Genomic DNA, 6,350 nt, shown 5'->3' with positions numbered 1-6,350 from the left:
GTTCGAACATTCGCTTTGATGAGATGATCAAAGCGTTTGGGTTTACACAGACTTATGGAGAAGCCTGCGTTTACAAGAAAGTGAGTGGGAGCTCTGTAGTATTTCTCATATTATATGTAGATGACATACTTTTGATGGGAAATGATATAGAACTCTTGGACAGCATCAAGGCCTACTTGAATAAAAATTTTCAATGAAGGACCTTGGAGAAGCTGCTTATATATTAGGCATCAAAATCTATAGAGATAGATCGAAACGCCTCATAGGTCTTTCACGAAGCACATACCTTGATAAGATATTGAAGAAGTTCAATATGGATCAATCCAAGAAAGGGTTCTTGCCTGTGTTACAAGGTATGAAATTGAGCTCAACTCAATGTCCGACTACGGCAGAAGATGTAGAAGAGATGAGCGTCATCCCTATGCCTCAACCATAGGTTCTATTATGTATGACATGCTGTGTACCAGACCTGATGTTAACCTTGCCGTCAGTTTGGTAGGAAGGTACCAAAGTAATCCCGGCAAGGAACACTGGACATCGGTCAAGAATATCCTGAAGTACCTGAAAAGGACTAAGGAAACGTTTCTCGTTTATGGAGGTGACGAAGAGCTCGTCGTAAAGGGTTACGTCGACGCTAGCTTCGACACAGATCTGGATGACTGTAAGTCACAAACCGGATACGTGTATATTTTGAATGGTGGGGCAGTAAGCTGGTGCAGTTGCAAGCAAAGCGTCGTGGCGGGATCTACATGTGAAGCGGAGTACATGGCAGCCTCGGAGGCAGCACATAAAGCAATATGGGTGAAGGAGTTCATCACCGACCTAGGAGTCATACCCAATGCGTCGGGGCCGATCAAGCTCTTCTGTGACAACACTGGAGCTATTGCACTTGCCAAGGAGCCCAGGTTTCACAAGAAGACAAGGCACATCAAGCGTCGCTTCAACTCCATTCGTGAAAATGTTCAAGATGGAGACATAGAGATTTGTAAAGTACATACGGACATGAATATAGCAGATCCGTTGACTAAACCTCTCCCTAGAGCAAAACATGATCAACACCAGAATTCCATGGGTGTTCGATTCATCACAATGTAACTAAATTATTGACTCTAGTGCAAGTGGGAGACTGATGGAAATATGCCCTAGAGGCAATAATAAAAGCATTATTATTATATTTCCTTGTTCATGATAATTGTCTTTATTCATGCTATAATTGTGTTATCCGGAAATCGTAATACATGTGTGAATAACAAGCACCAACATGTCCCTAGTGAGCCTCTAGTTGACTAGCTCGTTGATCAACAGATAGTCATGGTTTCCTGACTATGGACATTGGATGTCATTGATAACGAGATCACATCATTGGGAGAATGATGTGATGGACAAGACCCAATCCTAAACATAGCACAAGATCGTATAGTTCGTTTGCTAGAGTTTTCCAATGTCAAAGTATCTTTTCCTTAGACCATGAGATCGTGTAACTCCCGGATACCGTAGGAGTGCTTTGGGTATGCCAAACGTCACAACGCAACTGGGTGACTATAAAGGTAGACTACGGGTATCTCCGAAAGTGTCTGTTGGGTGACATGGATCAAGACTGGGATTTGTCACTCCGTATGACGGAGAGGTATCACTGGGCCCACTCGGTAATGCATCATCATAATGAGCTTAGAGTGACCAAGTGTCTGGTCACGGGATCATGCATTATGGTACGAGTAAAGTGACTTGCCGGTAACGAGATTGAACGAGGTATTGGGATACCGACGATCGAATCTCGGGCAAGTAATATATCGATAGACAAAGGGAATAGCGTACAGGATTGATTAAATCCTCGACATCGTGGTTCATCTGATGAGATCATCGTGGAGCATGTGGGAGCCAACATGGGTATCCAGATCCCGCTGTTGGTTATTGACCGGAGAGTCGTCTCGGTCATGTCTGCTTGTCTCCCGAACCCGTAGGGTCTACACACTTAAGGTTCGGTGACGCTAGGGTTATGAAGATATGTATATGCAGAAACCCGAATGTTGTTCGGAGTCCCAGATGAGATCCCGGACGTCAGAGGAGTTCCGGAATGGTCCGGAGGTAAAGAATTATATATAGGAAGTGCTATTTCGGGCATCGGGACAAGTTTCGGGGTTATCGGTATTGTACCGGGACCACCGGAAGGGTCCCGGGGGTCCACCGGGTGGGGCCACCTGTCCCGGGGGGCCACATGGGCTGTAGGGGGTGCGCCTTGGCCTAGATGGGCCAAGGGCACCAGCCCCTATAGGCCCATGCGCCTAGGGTTTCCACCATGGAAGAGTCCATGTGGTGGAAGGCACCCCTAGGTGCCTTGGGGGGGAGGGAAACCTCCCCTTGGCCGCCGCCCCCCCCCCCTAGTAGATCTCATCTACTAGGGCCGGTGCCCCCCTGGCACCCCTATATATAGTGGGGGGGAGAGGAGGGATTACACACCAGCCCCTGGCGCCTCCATCTCCCCCTGTTACGTCTCTCCCTCGTAGTCTCGGCGAAGCCCTGCTGCTATGACGCCCTGCATCCACCACCACGCCGTCGTGCTGCTGGATCTTCATCTACCTCTCCTTCCCCCTTGCTGGATCAAGAAGGAGGAGACGTCTCCCGTCCTGTACCTGTGTTGAACGCGGAGGTGCCGTCCGTTCGGCGCTGGTCATCGGTGATTTGAATCACGTCGAGTACGACTACATCATCACCATTCTTTTGAACGCTTCCGTGCGCGATCTACAAAGGTATGTAGATGCATCTAATCACTCGTTGCTAGATGAACTCCTAGATGATCTTGGTGAAACGAGTAGGAAAATTTTTGTTTTCTGCAACGTTCCCCAACATGCCACTCATCGTCCGCCACACGATTTACAAAATTAACTTTAAACCGTAAGGAATCTAAAAAACATTTCAACATATGAAAGTTGCGCCTTGTCCATAGCTTTTCAATGGTATATTACATGCCTTGTTTTCACAAATGGTTAAAAACTCGAGCGAAAACAATACCGAAAATTTGAATTTTTTTGCAAAACAGAATTCCACGATTTAGTAAATTTTAAACTGCTCTTAAACCGTAATGAATTAGAGAAAATGATAGATATGAAAAAAATGTGCCTCGGCGATATCTTTCCAACGGTGTATTATTTTCTTCGTTCCAACAAGCGGTTTAGAAGAAATCGCGAAAAAACGCTCGCTGCCATCAGTCATGGGCCGCACCATTTTCAAAACTGCTCTTAAAGCGTGTGGAATCTCGAAAAGTGTTCAACATGTAGAAGTTACACCTAATCCATAGCTTTTCAACGGTATAGTACACGCCTCATTCCGATAAACGGTTAAAAACTAGAGCAAAAACAGTACCGAAAAAACAACGCGTGCAGTTTTTTTCGATGAGAAGTTCACTCATTTGAGTACTGCAGCACACTTGGTTCAAAGAATGGCATGCACTTGCATTGAGCGTGCAGTGCGGAAGTGTTATCAGAATAGCTATTCTGCTAATATTAGCAGAATAGACCGGCTATATATCAGAATAGGTGGAGGGGGAGGAGGAAGCCCTTAGGGCACCCCAAGTGACCGGTGGCTGCCCTAGGGCGCCTGCCTGGCCGCCCCCCTTCCTTATTTGAACATGGGGGAAGGAAAGGGGGCTGGCTGCCTTAGGGCGCTCCCCTTTCCTTCCCTCCCTTCCTTTGGTGCGTGATTCAAGGTGGAGGGGCGCACCAGCCCCCTTGTGGGCTGGTGTGCTCCCCCCTTTTGTCCCATAAGGCCCACCGCTTACCGGTGGCCTCCCAAAACCCTTTCTGGCACACCGATAAATACCTGGTACTTCTGAAACCTTTCCGGTGACCAAATACTATCTTCCTATATATATCAATCTTTACCTCTGGACCATTCCGGAGCTCCTCGTCATGTCCGTGATCTTATCCGGGACTCCGAACAACATTCGATCATCAACTCGCATAACACATATAATACTATATCGTCAACGAATGTTAAGTGTGCGGACCCTACGGGTTCGAGAACTATGTAGACATGACCGAGACACTTCTCCGATCAATAACCAATAGCGGAACCTAGATTCCCATATTGGTTCCTACATATTCTACGAAGATCTTTATCGGTCGAACCGTTATGACAACACACGTAATTCTCTTTGTCTGTCGGTATGTTACTTGCCCGAGATTTGATCATCGGTATCTCCATACCTAGTTCAATATCGTTACCGGTAAGTCTCTTTACTCATTCTATAATACATCATTTCGTAACTAACTCCTTAGTCAAGCTTATTATGATGTGTATTACCGAGAGGGCCCAGAGATACCTCTCTGATACTCGGAGTGACAAATCCCAATCTCGATCCATGCCAACTCAACAGGCACCTTCAGAGATACCTGTAGAGAATCTTTATGATCACCCAGTTACGTTGTGGCGTTTGATAGCACACAAGGCATTCCTCCGGTATCCGGAGTTGCATGATCTCATAGTCGAAGGAATATGTATTTGACATTAAGAAAGCAATAGCAATAAACTGAACGATCATATGCTAAGCTAAAAGATGGGTCTTGTCCATCACATAATTCTCCTAATGATGTGATCCCGTTATCAAATGACAATACATGTCCATGGTTAGGAAACATTAATCATCTTTGATCAACAAGCTAGTCTAGTAGAGGCTTACTAGGGACATGGTATTTGTTTATGTATTCACATATGTATTTAAGTTTCCGATCAATATAATTCTAGCATGAATATAAACCTTTATCATGAATAAGAAAATATAAAATAACAACTTTATTATTGCCTCTAGGGCATATTTCCTTCATGATATCACCGGGAAGAACACTATGCTTGAGAATTGCAGATAGACCATCAGCCACAAAGAGAAATAAAAATGGAGAAATATGCCCCCTTGTCGTAGACCACGCGAATCCAAGAGGGTTCTATTTCATTTGACAAAATATCTAACGAACTTGACAAAGGACATTATCCAGTCAACCCACCGGCGAGAGAAACCTAAGTTTTGCATCATCTGCTTCAAGAACACCCAATCCACCTTGTCATAGGCTTTAGACAAATCAAGTTTGTATGCACAAAAACTTTTGAAACGGGTCCTTTTCTTATTTGACATGATTGACGCATTCAAAGGCCACAAGAGCATTGCCTGTGATCCTCCTCCCAGGAATAAAAACACTCCGCTCTAGAGATATTATTTCATCAAATAACGGCGGCAATCGATTAACAAGGCACTTAGAGAGAACTTTGTAAATGACATTATATAAACTTATAGGTCTATAATCAGTCAAACCAGCAGGGTTGGGAATTTTAGTAATAAGAACAATAGACGTAGAATTTACCATTCAGGCATATTTCCTAGGGAAACGTTTAGGCCCGGTGCACCGGCCGAAGCATCGGCCGGTCACGTCCACGCGCGCACGCTCCCAGCGAAGCAACTTGCGACACGTAGGATGCGGGGCCCCATCTACGCTGTCTCTCCCCTATTTCTTCCACCTCCCGCATCTCTGCTCTCCAACGCGCCTGCGCCTATTCCGCTTCTTCCCATGCCCCCTCTCTGCTGATCTTCGCTCCTCCCCCGCGCGCCCGCGGCTATTCCGCTTCTCCCCCTCCCCCCCTCTCTGTTGATCCTCGCGCGTGTTGCTAGCACGCTCATGCCGGAGACCATGAACGATGACGAGGAAGGCACCACGGCGTACTTTCGTCCATGCCCTCGTTTCCTCCCCTGCGATCAAGTGTTGCGAACGGCTAGACCCGAAGCTGCAACCACGCCCGATTTTTGCTGGAACCAGTGACCGCGCGAAGTGTCGGGTTACGGAGGCAATTTTGAGTGGTGGACCGAGGGTGCTGCAACTGCGACCTGTTTTGCTGGAATCGGCTAGGAGGTTTCCTGGAACCAGCACCCAAAAATGCTACTACTGGAGTTCGTCCTACTGGACCAGCGACACCTTTGCTACAACAACATCCTCTTTTTGCTACCACCGGCGACTTTTTTTGCTACATGCATGCACGGCAGCGTTGGTTGACGATGGTGATGCCTTTTGTTTTGCTACAACCATCTAAGAGTTTTGCGGGAACCGGTGTACAAATTTGCTGGAAGGAGTTTTTTCTTTTATTCGACGGTGACCATGGTGACCATGGCGACCACGGAGGTTGAGCTGATTTTGCTGCAACCGGCAAACAAAAAGTTGCCACCATTGAGCTGATTTGCTACGATAGGGAACGACGGAGTGCTCAGCGTACACCCATGCAGGGAGCTTCAATGGCGAGGACGACGGGACGATGCACCTGAATGCTGCAACTACATGTTGGCAAGCTGCAACCACTGTCGGGCCGAGGTA

This window comes from Triticum aestivum, chromosome 4B, assembly GCF_018294505.1.
Source record: "Triticum aestivum cultivar Chinese Spring chromosome 4B, IWGSC CS RefSeq v2.1, whole genome shotgun sequence".
Classification (NCBI taxonomy): Eukaryota; Viridiplantae; Streptophyta; class Magnoliopsida; order Poales; family Poaceae; genus Triticum; species Triticum aestivum.
The sequence above is the reverse complement of the archived record's forward strand: the minus strand, read 5'-3'. Positions refer to the sequence as shown.